This window comes from Pantherophis guttatus, chromosome 4 (genome assembly GCF_059756535.1).
Source record: "Pantherophis guttatus breed Tessera chromosome 4, ASM5975653v1, whole genome shotgun sequence".
Lineage (NCBI taxonomy): Eukaryota > Metazoa > Chordata > Lepidosauria > Squamata > Colubridae > Pantherophis > Pantherophis guttatus.
In genome coordinates this window covers 49,599,010-49,615,764 of record NC_142066.1, presented here as the reverse complement: position 1 = coordinate 49,615,764, position 16,755 = coordinate 49,599,010, and the positions used below count along the sequence as shown (strand labels likewise).

Here is a 16,755-nt window from a genome sequence, read left to right as displayed (position 1 = left end):
AAATGAGATAACTTAATTTCTGTGTAAACCATAGAGAAATAATTCTCTTTTAAGTCCCAAGGGTTTCCTCTGGGAAATAATTTATAATTCTGTTTTTAATATCTCGGTGCTGATATTATATCATGATGAAATCCATACTATATCAATTCCCCTCATCCTTTTTTAGTATAATAAGGCCATTACAGAGTTTTTCTTGCTAGTTACCCATAATTAAACTGTCTCCCATAAACTGGCTGACATTAATGTTGAAGCTCAGTAAAGTTTCTAGGATAATTAATCATTGGTTCAATTTTTTTCTGAGTTTGGAAACTATGCAGATTTAACTCTGTTGCATGGACAAAACAGCAGTTTTCAATCCTTTGTTTCTGCATAGTTACACCTAAAATTGTCCACTTTGTATTACCTGAATTACTATATCTGAATTTGTTCAGATATAACACATATATGAAGAGTTTTAAAAAGTGGACTTGAAGCTCAAACTAAATGCTAGAGGAAAACGCAGCTAACCTCCATTTCTTGGCAAATACCATCCTATCTTGCAAGAAGTAATAAATAAATTGATGCATATATTACTGATACATGACGGCATTGAGAATCCATTTTTCCCTACAGATTATCTGGGAATTGGGGTCACTGAGCTGTCAAACACATCCTCTACCTGTTTGGGGAATACCAGCTAATAACTCTTTATGGCATTCTCTGCATATTTGTTCACATTTCACAATACTTTTCCATATTCAAGAGAGCATTTTGTCTCCCTATGTTCATTTCAGCTCACCTGACAGCAGCTTTCTAGGAACTCAGCTGTCTGCCTGAGTTGCAGATGGCAGAGCTGTACAGGTAATTCCAATACTTCCTTCGTATTTGGCAAAAAAAAAAAAAATACCACAGCAAAAAACAAAACAAAACAAAAAAACAAAAACCTTTTCTAGTTTAAATCTCCTTGACACTGAGGTCATTTTCTTCATTTGGATAATTTTAGTTGTGTACTCACAAAACAGAATAATGAATTGATAAAGGTGGAAGTGAAAGTTGGAAATACAAGTGGAATCTCTTTCACTAAACGTTTTAATGCTGTGTTTTTTACAGATGCAGCAGAAAACACAGTGGATTTGGTCAGATTGATGCAGTTTATAAATGCTGTACAGTATTATTTCTTATGCCTTTCTTTCTTCAGAAACATCTAAAAGATAAGTATGATTTTATTTTTAAGAGCACACACAGAGACACAAGAATTCCTTTATATCATGCTGAAAAGCTTCTTTGGCAATCTGTGATGTGGGGTAAAGGAAAAGTATTCAGCTTGTTTACTTATATACTTTAAGATCTGCACAACTCCAAATAAGTCTGGGCAGAATGTGTGTGTGTGTGTGTGTGTGTATGAAAAAGGCATGCTTCTTAGTTCCAATAAGACTACATTGCTTAACTTGAGTTGTATTGATCAGCGACAGCCATATTTCAAGCTCAGCCCTGTCTGGTCAATACTCCTACCATCTGGGCTGATTATTTTGTTGGAAGTTTCACTTTGCGCACATCTGTGAAAGACAATCTGGCACATTTCACTCAAGCTGGCAAAGTGTGTGCGAATAGAGACACTTCGATTTATCATTACGGCTTCCCATTGTTATTTCTTCATGCTGTTATTATGGCTCTCCAATGTGCAAAGAACAATGCCTGCTATTTGTCAAGGAAAGTACCAGGAGAAACAAGAATACAGCAGAGAAAAGGCCCAACTAAAGTCCAAAACTGGAGTTGAGTATGAATGCTGAATTTCAAAACTGTATATACTGTAATGTTTGCCAAGACTTCAGTGGTATTTAAGATCAACTGTTTAGTTACGTCTTTATAGGATTTTAAAAACAGTTGAAAATGCACGCATTGTGCAAACATAAAATTACTGTTATCTCCAGCTGTAAGGCTATACTCAGCAATACTTTCAAGTAAGAAAGTTCATTTTAAGGAATGTGATAACAGAACACAAAGGTCCATTTACAGAGTGGACTAGTAATATACCCATTATTACTAGATCCCCCACTGCACTTTATTATTTATTGTGTTTTTATCCTGTTGCTATAAATAAAATGACTCTTAGCAGTTTACACAATATAAAACATCATCAAAATATCCACAGTATAAATTGAAAACAATTAAGCAAAATCATATCATTAAAAGGTCACCTATTCAATTAAATGGATTTCAGATTTAAGCTAAAATGCTTTATGAAACAAACTCTGACATAAATTGAATGCAATCAGCGAGAAGGTCAGTCTGGTTTCAGTTGGGAGACTTTCAGGAGGCCAGCACTGCTACGGAAAAGCAACACCTTTTAACTTCAGCTCATTCAGATTTTCAAAAATGGAGAACTATAAGCAGTTTCTTCTCAATGACCTTATGGGTTGGTTCTATTCCAGTTGAAGTTAACAATCCTGCAAGTACTCAGGTACTGAACTGTAATGGACTTGGTGTGTCAAACCCAGCCTTTTAATTGCAGCTGGAAGTCAATCAGCAGGATAATATGCTCCTGTGTAAGCTAATACATTGTATTTTACATTTATTGCAGTTTCCAAATACAAGTTGAAGGTAGTCCCATATAGACAATGCTGCAGTAGTCTAATGGCAATGATGACACGAGCTACAAGGTCAGGGATGAAATCCAGCAGGTTCTGGAGAACCAGTAGTGGAAATTTTGAGCAGTTCGGAGAACTGGTAGCAGAAATTTTGTGTAGTTCGGAGAACCAGCAAATATCACCTTTGGTTGGCCCCAGAGTGGGGTGGGAATGGAGATTTTGCAATATCCTTCTCCCAGGAGTGGGGAGGGAAATGGAGATTTTGCAGTATCCTTCCCCTGCTACGCCCACCAAGCCACACCACACTCACCAAGCCACGCCCACAAAACCGGTAGTAAAAAAATGGATTTCACCACTGAGCAAGGTTTTCTTGCACTAGGAAAGGCCACAACTGGTATACCAGCTGAAGCTAGGCAAAGGCCCATTTAGTCATGTCTTCTAACTACTGCTTTAGCAGGAGCCTCCTTCAAGATAATGCCTTCCCATTAAAAGACAAGACTGGTGTTAGCACAACCTTAATGGACAAACAGTATTGTCTTTTCTGGGTTCAACTTCAGATTGTTCTGCTTCATCCAGACCATGATATGTTTTTGGCAGATCTATTTCATACTCAGTTTAATAGGATGGCTGAGCTGGGTCACTCATTATAAAACTTATCTCCTTTGAAAATAGTTTACATCTCATTTTAAAAGGATGGGGAGCTCTGTACAAGTAGATAAGGTTCAGGGTGAGAAAGAAGGATCTTTTCCATCAGGACCTAGTTTGCAAAGTATTAATGGTGAGGTGCATTTGAAGAACAGTAGAACAAACATCCCATTAGAAATAATGGTTATAATTCAGTGCATATCTTAATATGAATGTCCTCAATTTGCCCAATATTTCAATGAGATACATATACTTGTATGTTTCTGGATATTACTAATCATTCATAACAACATCAATCAAAACTTGTAGTGAGGGAAAAGTATTGTTATCAGCCCGTGAAGTTCTAAGTGCAGTTTAACAAAAGTGCATTGTCCTCAATAGATGAGAATATTTGTAGCTCAAGGTTGAACTGTGAGGTCCTTGGTGTTTGGTTGTTTTCTTGCAGATGTTCATTACTGAACTAGGTAACATTATCAGTTCTTCAGGGAGTGAGGTTTGCTCTCTGTATATATACAAACAGCTTGCTCTGTCAGTGTTGGTGGGACAGTGATAGTGATTCCTTGATTAAGGTGTTGTTTACTGTTTGATTGTCTGAGTCTGTAGTTCCTTGATTAGGATACTGTTTATTTTCCTAAACAAAAGGAAAGTATTAATTCTCTTCAAATCTGAGGGAAATAATCAGAGCAGCTTATTTGTAATGAAATAACAAATTGTGTTGTTCTGTGCTAGTAGATTCTTGAATGCTTGGATTAAAATAAGTATCTCCCCCCCCCACCCCCCGAACTGCTCTCCGATCTGACTCCTGCATTCCTGTCTGTCTGAGTTTAAAATAAAAAAATCTGTTCAAGATTCCCCCCCTACACCCACTTGTATCTTAAAAAAGAAATTGGAGAAATAAAGGTTATTTCTACATCATACAAAATATGCAGAAAAGTAACAATAGGGGATCTTTTACTTTGCATTATGAACACTCAACAATTTACTAGCTAAATGAGGTTTAACTAGTATCTGTTATCTTTAGACCCAACTCAGTATTGGATTCAACACACACAGGTAACTTCTGATTCTGTGATATCATAAGTCAATAGTTCAGTTTGTTTCTACCTAGTAGCTTCAGATTACAGAAGTATACACCCAACAGACTTGTATCAACTGAAATTCCTTTTGCAGGCATATGTCTCTGTATAACTATTAATAGTCTTGTTCCTCAAAACCCACTTCTGGTTATCTGCTCTCCTCTGAGATTGAATTTTAAACCTAAAATTGGAAATATGCAGATCAGTTCTCTCTTCAGCTGGCCAAGCTCCAGTTTTGGCTGATAAAACAGCAGGTGTATTCCTGGAGCTGCCAAAAGAGCAAATTATAATAAAAACCTATAGTACAATAAAGCTCAAAAGCCACAGATATATATTTTTTCTCCAAGCTGATGATGGCCAGATGCGCTATAATGCTACTTCCATCATTCCCAGGGGCAGGGCTACTAACCATCCTTGTTGGAGATAGATGGGAGTCAGAACGTGAAGGCTGGTAAAAATTACAAGCCTAAAATGCATAAAACTATTTCAGGATAGAGGATAAACTTTCTGGTCTCTTTTTCATTTTGAAATAAACGAATTCAAGTATTTTCCTCAACTGCAAATGTCTACTTAGGTGAGGAAGTTATTAATGTGTCCAGATTTTCAAAACATAATAAAAAACAGAGGATAGGATGGAAGAGTAACAGCACATCAAACATGCCTGTTCTGTGCAGGGTACTCCTCTCCCAGTCTGCTCCAAAACAATAACATTTTGACAAGCCTACTTCTTATCTTTTCTCCTTCAGGTTACTATGTACCATAAATCTGTGATTTCCGACTGCCTGAATAACAGAAGGTGTTGCAACCAAGTATATTATACTTGTAGAGTATTTTTAGCAGAGCAGATTGGGCTCACAGCCAAAATCCAGAGGCCATATGCCCTGAAGTATATTATTAAAAAGTATATTATAAAATATCTAGGACAGAAAGAAGTTGTCCCTGGATCCCCAAGGAGAACTCACCTGCCACAATTGAAAACTAAGCATGTGGCTTCTTGATCATCCTTCCAGAAATCCAAATGATAACTATGAATAGACATCTGGGCATAACTAAATACCATTTTCTTGAACTATCCTTTGATGCTGAATGGGGATACAGGCTAGGACAGGGGTCAGCAACATGCGGCTCCGAGGCCACATGCGGCTCTTTGGGCCTTCTGCTGTGGCTCCCTGTCAGGTGATCCCACCACTGGCTGGCCCCGCCCCTCGCCCTCCCCTCCCAGTCACTCCTCGCCTGGCCTGAGAAGGTAAGGGCACCAGCGGGGGGATGGAGAAGCGGCCAGGGCAGAAACAGAGAGATACAGAGAGAGTGGGAGAGAGAGAGACAGAGAGAGATACAGAGAGAGAGGGAGAGGAGGGGAGGGGAGAGAGAGATATGTCAAAAGGGTTTTGTGGTTCCCGGTGTTTTTTAACAACTGGTTTTCCGCCGTAATGACTGGCTGGGTAGGCGTGGCTGGGGGGGTATCATGTGACTGATGGAAGTGAGTGACATCGAGTTGGCCACACCCACCCAGGTTTTGTGGCTCCCGGTGTTTTCTTTTCTGTGGGAAATGGATCCAAATGGCTCTTTGAGTGCTTAAGGTTGCAGACTCCTGGGCTAGGAAAAGGCTGTAGCCTTTTTTCCTTTCTTGGCTGTGGCCTTTTTCTGAGGACACCCCATGTTCAAAGGAAGAGTGCAGACATGTGAAATGTAACTTCATGCTTCTTCCATGCTATCTGGGATTCTTCTTTCAGATCCGTGTTTAAAAGAAGTATGGGGCAAGTTCTAGGCAGCAGTTTTAAAAACCGGTCTTGTTCCATTAAAATTCATTTTTGTGTTTTATTTCAAAGTTTAAGAGAGATTCAATTGAATCTTCTAGGTGCATTATGATGTACTTTCTGTCATTTAGTTATGAGATGATAAAGGAGTATCTATAAGTGTCCCTGAATTAGCCTGCAGTCTGCATGAAAACACAAAAGAAAATATCATGATTTGGTGTTACTCGTTGTTTTTTTTCAGATTGGGAAATGGAGTGCCCCCCAAATCTGGCATATAGAAAGAAGCAGAATGCATAACAAAAAACAGTGTCAGCATTTTCATTGCCTGCAATACCGTAGGCTGCAACGCAAAATTCTCAAGTTTGTTTGAATATGGAAGAGACATAAGTCTTTCACAGAGGAAAAATACTTCCCAAAATTACAATGTTTAAAACTACTCAGCTCTTAATTCCCATCCTATCCTGAAAAGAAATCTACGGATGCTTAACTTAACTTGCTTTCCATTAGACGTTTCTTGTGCATTCCTTGGGATGGGATAGAACTCTGTCCATCAACACAAAAATTATCCCTGTTGCTATTCTAGAATTTACTTTGTTTATTGTTTGCAGGCCAATAGAATGTTGGAAAATGTAAAGAAGAAGCTGACAGCACGGCAGTTCTCTGAAAACCAATTGAAGTGTGTTGGAAGAAGTCAGTTTAAGTAAGATCAAGCATCAAGATGGGTTGGATCCAGTTTGGTACAATGGAGGCAAAAACAATAATTTTCCATTATTCATTCCTGTTGAGGTACTAGTTGGGCAGTATTTTCAACTGTTTCAGTCCAGAAGATACATTGCCAAGTCCAAGATAATCCAAAAACACTTCTTAATTTTTTGCTGGATTTATGCCTGCTTAATTATGAAGCAGATTAAATTTATTAGTGTCAAACAGTTCCACTCCTGTGGGCAGATTCAGAGAGTTCACTTTCATAATTATACTGTTACCAGCTACTGCCTCTTTTTTAATGCATTCTTTCCATGAACAGGTAGTAATAATTTTTAATATTAAACTTTCTAACTTCTGAGAAGGAGATCCATCTAACAATATCTCAATTAAGACCTTAACCTCTGTGATTATAATAAAATTAGGATCATTTGAACAGAACTGCTTAATAAATATATGAAAGCAATACTGAATGCAAATAAAGTAAGAATTATTAGGTTTATCACAAATGAGGGCTCTTTGGAAATTAGAAATCTGACTACCTCAATTAAAAATTCTGATAATTGCAGTTGATTCTTCTAGTACAGAACAGAACAGGCGAAGACAACTTGAAGCATAAAGTTATGAGGTCAAGCAAAACTAAGAGATGCATGTTACAACCAAGTTGATCACTCTCATCTTTCTTCTAGGTAACATAAATTAAAAGGGATTATTAGACACTTTAATACCTTACACATAAGAAAGATCAAGAACTCTAATTACTTTTAATGTTTCTTTAAACATAAGTTGAAATTATTAAGTTTAAAGAACTTTTCATAGTTTGCTTACTAATGTATTTACTTAGTTTTTAAAATTATGGAGTTGTATATGATATTTTAAAATCTCCATCCCAGATTCCAAACTGTGTTTCAGTAAATGTTCTGTTCAGTTATAGGAGGTCTAATTTAATGAGCAATGAAGCTTAAATTTGAGGTTTTTGTACAGTATATTCTGATATTCATTAAGGATAGCTGTCCGCTGGTTCAGAAATTTTAAACCAGGAAACCACCAGGCAGGGATAACAAACCAACTGAATGTATTAAACAATACTGAGAGTTATGGACATCATTATAATGACAGAGTTGGTAGAATTCCCTTTGGTTGTAAGAGAGATCCTCACATATAAAAAGAGTGAGAATGCACTCCAAATAACTAGAGGCCTTTAGCCTATTATTATGTAAGATTTTTAAGTAAAGTACTACCGTAATTTTTTTGCTTAGAAACTGAATCCCTGAAGCCTTTAAACAAGGTTTCTCAGCACTCATGTATGCCTATCTTACCTAGTTAAGAAATAATTCTCATCTTCTTGTGGGAAAACTATGTGTGGTGCTAAGGAATTAATGACTGCATTGGATTCTGTTCCAAAAACCAACCTATCATTAAAATGAGAGAGGTTTCCTTTGGATAGGTAGCTAACTTTATCAGTGATCCATGATACTTAAGATGAATTCACTTTTCAGCTTTGGGGCTGAATGTTTGTGATGTTTTCCAAAGAAGTAAAACCTGACTTTATTTTATTAGAAGATGATAGATAGATAGGTAGATAGATAGATAGATAGATAGATAGACAGACAGACAGACAGACAGACAGACAGACAGACAGACAGACAGACAGACAGATGATGGATGGATAGAATTTTTTTGAAAAGATGAGAAAACTAATGCAAATATGACAGATATCCAGTGCCAATGTTATTGTATTATCAAGACTTCTCTTCAAACACAAGGAAGGATTTCTCTTCAAACACAAGGAAGGCAGCTAGGCAGATATAGCAACTATATTTACCCAGCAACAGATTCTGCATTCCCTGCCTTGGATTTAACAGGCCTCCCCAGTTCTCAATAATGTTGTCCTTTGAGAGAGAAAAGTCAGAAGATGATGAGTGACAGCAACTAAGTCTCAGCTTCACAAACAAATATCTAGTCAACACAGATTTTGAAGTCCTTTGAAGTAACCTGCTGAAAGTAATCAAGTTTGTTCAGGGCAAGTTGTGCTCAAACAAAGTCAGAGCATCTGCTACTTAAGAAGCACCCGGGGCAGTGCAAAGGTCCTGGAAGGATGTAGCTTTGCCAAGGCCAAATCTGACTTTCATAGAAGCTTTGCTACCCCAAAGTTCCTAGCATTTGATTTCAGTTCATATATTTAAATTTACTCCTTCAGATGCTGTTTCCACAGTGAACTTGCTTTTGATGCTGATCTTGGATTTATGATAAAAGTAGCTTGATGAGTTTATTGTAGTAATAAATAGACAAGAAGATGTTGTTTGAGAGTCTGGGATAGTCAGCAATCTATACCCATGAAAAAGAAACTATGCACAGTTTCTTGCAATGCTAGAAATATTTGCAAAGTATGAATCAGAGCTTAACATTTCCTACTCTTACCAATATCTCAAATTTCTCAGTGACAAAGGGCTAGAGGAGTCACACTGGACACCAATAATTTTACTGGCTTGAGTTGGGGCCAAATGGATTCATCAACGCACCCATTGTGGCAATCTGTGAATGTTGTCAAATATTTAGCAAAGAGAAACTGCCAATTTATTGAGAAGCCAGCTGGAGGCAAATGTTATACACATGCATGACCATGTATTCCCTGTTCCTTAGCAGATGGAAAGCTCCACCCTTCAAATTTATTCCTGCTCATTGCTCTAAGGCAGCTTTGTTTAACCAGAGAATTACAGTTCCCCACATCTGGAGGTTGCCAGTTGTGAGAGACTACTTTGATGTATACCTGAGATTATAGGAAGTATTTCAAGCAAGGCAAATATAATTTTATTTTAAGATACAGCTGTGTTCCACGGTTGGTGTGACACCAATATTAGGTAGGTTTTACTCAATTGTGCTTTTCAGTTTTTTTCTTACCAATTATGACACAGTTGTCTATGATTCTTTCCAATGGCAAATTCAATTTTTCTTAAAATAAGGTGTGGGCTTTAGCTTTTCTTAGTCCAGAATTTTAATGGTTTAATTGGTTTTTGCATAAGAAGGGATCCAACTCCCTACACTTTTGGGAGAGTTGGATCCCTTCATTTTTAGCCTGAGTGTTTTATCTATAACTTGAAGTGAACCATAAGAGGTCAATGTCACAGATTTAAATTTCATCCACATTTATTTTATTATTTATATTTATTGAGAATTTTACATAAAATAAAATAAAGATAAAAGAAAAAACAAAAGAAAAAAGTGCAAAGAAAACAATGAAAGCAACTAAAGTTATGAAATATAACAACTTCCAACCTTTTCTTCAACAAATTAGAATCTTATACCTCCTCACTTTCAGATGTTACACAAATCCCTTCAGTCCCTCAGTGAATACCTTTTTAAAATGTGCAAATTGTAGCATCTTTTTCTTCTTTCAGTAGAAAAAGTCCAGATCAGATTTTCAGTCTTTCAAAAAGAATTTTGTTATTTTTTTCTCAGGTCAGTTTTGCCATCTCAAGCAACTATTTATCTTGTTATTGGATTTATATTCTGCCTTTCTGTTTATTCCAACCCTATATGGGTTACAATTTTTTTTAAAAAAAAAATACAGAGTATAAACAACAACAACAAAAAAATGCAATCAAAACTTAACATTCCCTATTAAAAAAGTTTACATATTGGTAAAATATGTATTTTTTTTTAATCATCTTCCTAAATCCTAGCGAAGTCAAAGACACCTTCTTAGCACATTTCAGAGCTTGGAAACTTCACAGAAGGCCCTTTTCTATTTATTTGATAGTTGAGGTTCTGATAATAAGAGTATCTTCAGAAGGGCTTCTCCTGGCCTCATAACTGGGTAGAGGCTTGCAAGATAATCAAAACAATTTAGGGTTTTAAAGGTCAACACTGGTTCCTTCATTTGTGCTCAGTAGGCAATTAATAGCCAGTGCAACTCTTTCATATAAACTTTGTAGCCTGCACAGCTAGCAATTTAACTGCCTCATTTTGCAAAGATTTCTGGACACTTTAAAGGGCAGCCCTAGGTGAAACTCCCTGCAACAAACCAGAAGGACTGCATCTAAGACATGGATAATTGTTACTAACTCTGATATCTCAGGAAGTGATTCAGGTGATTGCTAACTATAACTATACAATAATAAACACATTCACTCCTACATCCAACTACATCTGAAGATAACTAGCATTCCCAAATTGTGAACTCAAGAAGAATATCAATCACAATGGTTGAAGGGATATGCATATCTTCTGGGAAGAGTGTGTAGGTTATAGATTATATAAGATCATATCTATCTGTTGTAGAGAAGATAACAAGTCATTTCATAACTTCAGTTTTTTCTTCTTGCACTTTTTCCTTTTCTCTTTAGTTTTGTCTTTTCTTTATGTAAAATTCTCAATAAATAGGTTTTTTTTTAAAAAAAATTTGATCACTTTTTGATCCCAAAAGTTGATTAAATAACAAGTAACAAGTAACGAAATACTCCTTACTATTTGTATAGGGTCATGTTATTCTGTCTCTCATGAAAATGGGGTAGCATGTTCATCAGGGACAATTTTTACAACAATTCCCATCTCAGGGTCTCACTTAACAAAAGAGCATATCTGGTCTAGTAGCCTATTCCTGCAGTGACCAGCTAAAAGGCTTCAGTGATTTGAAAACTGAATGAGAACAGTAATGCTTTTCCTGCTATCCTCTGAAAATGGTATTCAGAGGCCCAGTGGTTCTAAATAATAATAAAAGGCAACTCAAGCTGTGTAAAAACTCTTTAGGCCATCAGCCAACACAAGGTGTCAGCTATTGTTATATGTGACCAGCTCCAGCACAAGGTGAAATTACTCCTTGTGATTGCCGTATGAACTTTAAAGCATGTGCTCTTATTCCGAAAAAAAAAATTAGGGTATACACTTGGCACTCCTGCAACTGTGCAATAATGAACATCAGTAAGAGTAAGCAAGCTGTTTTCCTATGAAGACAGCTTTCCAGACTGAACTATTAAAAGAGCTATAACTCCTACCTAGCTCCTAACTCCTACCTATACTTCCATCTCCATATAATCCAGCACATCTAGAAGGCAACAGGTTGTGGAGAAATGAAATAAGAGTTGTTGCACACTTAAGAGAGACACAGAAACAGCTGAGAAATGAAGCTACATCTGTTATGTTCAGTTCACGTTTGGAGCCTTTTCTCTATCCAAAACTCATTCAAAGTGAGACAGATAGTGATATGAGAAAGAGGTTGATTGGCTGCAGTGCTCTCCTTATGAAATTATCCCCACTGGAAAGCACTAATGACTTTCCATGCAAGCTGAGGGCCTTCTTATGGTTACGCTGATTTTCATTTTATGAACCGATTCCATGATTATTGCTGCACTTGGCTCTTGTAATTATTATCTATCATAACAAAAGAATGGCATCTGGGAAAGTAGAAAATAGAAATGTATGCACTGCTTGGCTAAATTATATTAAATTATATTCATGATGCATAAGAGACAGCCCACCTTGGCTTTGCCATCCATCAGTTGACTGAAGCTCATATACTACTCCAATCTAGAAATACACTTTTGTCCAGCAGATAGAACCACTCCATTCACAAGCCTTCTGTGTGAAAATTTATCCAACTTTTCCCTTAGCTTCAGTGCCACTTACCTCTAAAACACTATCTTAAAAAAAAAAAAAAAAAAAAAAACAAGGGTGCACTGCAAACAAATTTGAAGGACTTGTCTACCGTGAGAAAAGTTGCCTGAGAAGCAAGTAATTTTGATTATTGTGGGAAAGCAGCAATTTTTAACTGTTTATTTTCATTGCATTTGTTTCTAGCCTGAAAGGGAAAGTGTTGTTTGCATCACAAAGTAATTCAACTGTATTTCCCAGAGCAGCTCTACAGATTGCAGAAAGGAGGGGATGGATGAATTGAGAGATAGGAGCCAACATCTTTGAATATATGAGTTTTTGAAGTTGTATTTTATTCTCAGTCGTTTTTTGCATCACCACAACAATGCTTAATTATTCTTGCAGCAAGCAGAATATTTATAGGTCCATATAATATCCATGTAAATAACCAATTCAGGCAGTTATGATTGTTATGGATATAAATATCTGCTGCCGGCAGCTTTCAAGATGAGACAGCCAAGATGGATTGCTGCTAACAAGTTGAAGGTTAGTTTGGATAAACACTAACAATTTCTCCCTTAAGGCTTAAGAAGCAGGACAATTCACACAGGACAAACACTCCACAAAAAGAGCTTTCCTGTAGACTCCTGCAGTGAGTAATATACCTTCCTCCCTCTTATCAATACAGTTGCAACCTTGACTGCTCATACAAGTCCGTGGTCACTGCAACACGCATATTATGCAAACTTAAAATCATCTACAAAGCATTCAAAAACTGACCACAGATTTTAAGATAGTGTTGTAAGAATGTGATTTTGACTCTCTTTTATGCTATCCATGCAAGTTTGAGAATGTCACTGATGCAGGACAGGATGTGGAAGAGAGACATTTTAAAACTGAATATATTATATTATTATATTATATTATATATTATAACCAATGTCCATTATATACTGAAATTTAGTTAGTGTTTGATTGGCATAAAGAGTGGTGATGAATCTTGCTAATTTTTAAAAATCTGGGACTTACACTTTGCACATATATAAGCATTTTTTTTCCATTTCCCATGTCATAGATTTAATATTTTGTTACTCCAAATGTCTATTCTTCTCCCCCAAGCTAAGTCTGACTCTTGAGTATTTGATTCATGGTCTAACTTGGGTGTCGGCAACCCACAGCTCCGGAGCCGCAAGCCGCAGCTCCAGAGCCGCAAGCTCTTTAGGCCCTCTGCTGTGGCTCCCTGACCCATCCCATCCCAATCCATCTGCTGTGGCTCCCTGTCACTGGCTGGCCCCGCCCCTCGCCCTCCCCTCCCAGTCACTCATCGCTTTGCCTGAGAAGGTAATGGCGATGGTGGGGGATGGAGAAGCAGTCTGGGCTGATTCTCCAGTGCCTCACTCTTACTGGAGCTTCTTCCAGCTCTTATTGGTGCTGGGTGTGCCTCGGTCGCTTGGGGAGACGCTCAACCTGCTCTCCGCAGGTTGAGAGAGAGATACACACAGAGAGAGGGAGAGAGATGGAGAGGGGGAGAGAGATACAGAGAGGGGGGAGAGAGAGGGGGGGAGAGAGAGATGTAGAAAGATACAGAGGGGGGGAGAGGGGAGAAGATACAGAGAGAGGGGGAAAGAGGGGAGAGAGAGACATAGAGAAATGGAGAGAGAGAGACATAGAGAGACACAGAGGGGGAGAGAGAGAGACATAGATACACACAATGGGATACAGAGAGAGGGGGAAGATAGGGGGTGGGGAGAGATATAGAGAGAGAGAGCTACAGAAAGAGAGTAGGAGAGAGAGAGGAAGAGAGGGAGAGAGATACAGACAGGGAGGAGAGAGAGACATAGAGAGATACAGAGAGAGCGGGGAAGATACAGAGAGAGGGGAGAGGGGGAGAGAGAGATACAGAGAGAGAGAGAGAGAGACAGAAAGAGAGGGGGAGTTCCCAGTGTTTTTTTTTTTAAAAAACAACCGGTTCTCTGTCCTAATGACCTGTTGGGTAGGTGTAGCTGGGGGGGGGGTTGTCATGTGACTGGGTGGGAATGAGTGATGTGGAGCTGGCCATGCCCACTCAGGTTCTGTGGCTCCCAGTGTTTTTTTTTCCTGTGGGAAACAGGTTCCAAATGGCTCTTTGAGTGCTTAAGATTGCAGACCCTTGGTTTAACTCTAACTCATGGTCTAGCCTTCTGACTCACAGTCTCCCAGTTTCTAGCCTGGTGTCTTAACCACAACAATATACCAGCCCACAGCACAGCACAGGATAGCTCTGATTAATAGATTCAAGGGGATAAACAACAGAGAATGACTTACATTATTCAGAGGTTGAGATATTGAGAACAGAGGAATTACAATGAAACAATGGGGTTGTGAAAAAGCTTTGGTTAGCATTTTACAATTGATCCTTTGAATTTATCCCTGCCTCAATCTGGATGACTCCAGGTAAGGATACATGCAGCTATTTACTTCAGAGCAGAAAGTTCTTGCTTCCTGGAATCTGAGATGGGGGGAAAGACACCTGTTCTGAGAAACAGCAATTCAGAATGCTAAAAAACCCACACATTTCTAAACCTTATTACTAAAATCTGGTGATCCCAGATGTACTCCTGGATCAAGAATGAATCCATAGAATCCTGCTAAGCTCCCTGATTCTGAAAGTTGTAGTCCCAATGCTTCAGGGAAGCACCAGGTTGCTGGAGGATGTTCATAAACCCCTCAAGGGCAAGAAGCTGTGCACAATGATTTGCTCTAACAATATATGTGACAGTAGCAACCCTGATCTTGAAGGTTAAACCTCAGAGTTGTCTCTTCCACTTTTTCTTTTCTCCAATATTCGCTGCCTTGCTTCCTGTCAGATTAATTCTGCTGTTGTTTTTAGTCAGCTGTTCTTTCAGAGCTTCAAAATAGTACAGCTTTTTTGGCTCTGTGTCTTTCTATTCTGGCACCGCTATTTGGACCACCTCCAGAGCTGTATGTTACGTTTCCTCAATTTTCAATTGTCCCTCTCCATCCTATTTCTCAAAACCTCCTTTTTCTTGCTGGACCTCACTCTGGGTTAGCATTGGCTCCAGCCAGACTCTTTTTCCTATAGCCAAGATGTTTAGTGTGACTTTACTAATAGCATCTCCATGGCAACCCTGATGAACTCACACTCTTGTCCTTGGACCACAGAGACATTTGATCACCTGGGTTCTCTCTAACCTTTTCCCAAACAACAGCTATTGCCCAGAACTTTTACATTCTCACACTGTTCTGCCAATAGTGGGCTGAGGGTCTTCTAGGGCCCCTTTTCCCTCTCCTCCTGCAGTCATACTAATTCTTTATTCTTGGTCACCTTACTCTTAGCAGCTCATTTTCGAGAAGGTAATCATGAGTTGCAAACCCTGACAGGAGACAAGAGCTCAATTGGAACAGAAATGTGGTTAACAACATATTAATCATTGCTTGACAAATGATCCTGAGAATATATTAAATTGCTGATAAAACAGCACTCATGCCTACCAGAGAGCTACACTAGAGCCACTACAGTGTTTTTTTTAAAAATGAAGTGGGAAGAGTTCCTCCTCCCCCTCCCTATCTATTTGTTGATGTCTTAGTGGCAATTGCTGAGGTGATCAAAACCAACTGAATCATTAGGACCACTACGTTTATGTATTTGTTATTATGAAGGCAAAATATAAGCAGTCTCATTCCACAGTGTTTTGTTCCAGATTCCCCAACCCTCTAAAAGGCTCTATTGCTAGGGCAAATGTTGCAGTAGCAATTCTGTACTCATTTTAAAAAAATGATTTTGGACTTCATGAAAGTTCAGCATCTCTCTACTATTCATAAAAGTGATCCAACATTTTTCATATTCTTGTGGAAAGAAGAAATCAGGCTATTTACAAAAGAATAATAGGGAAATGCTGCATTTGTGAGACACATGAAGCTTTTCTTTTGAATCATTTTTAAAATGTGCACATCCCCACAAGCAAAGGCAGGAGAGAAGGTAAATAGCCTCACCAGGGAGATGTAGCTGGTCGCAGTGTAAACAGATAGACCCTCTAAGGGAGGATAGCGGCACACAAACTGCAATTTGTAGCAAACATCTTATCTGTTTGTTGTAAAAACAGATAATGTGCAGACAGTATTTTCTTATCACCTGAAACACAATGCCCATCAATGGCTTTAAGTTCCAACACATTCAGTTTTTAAGATCCTAACAACAGTGTAAGCTTGGTCCATACAGAACGAGATGGTATGAAACTAAGGTATTAAATGGACTGTAATACACACTGTAGATAATTCAACAAATTTGTGAAGCTCACCTAATTTTTTTTAAAAAAACATATTGCTATTTTGTCAAAACCAGATATGTAATCTCTGTGCTACTTTTCCATTTGCAGATTGTTTTGTAGAGGGAATAACACTCAAAACAGAATTAACAAA

At 38.1% G+C, this 16,755-nt stretch overlaps 1 protein-coding gene across 6 annotated transcripts in view; it reads right to left on the bottom strand.

The window, feature by feature from the left end:
• ASIC2 (acid sensing ion channel subunit 2) overlaps positions 1 to 16,755 on the bottom strand; it is a 567,697-nt gene that overhangs the window by 27,886 nt on the left and 523,056 nt on the right. The window lies entirely within an intron of this gene.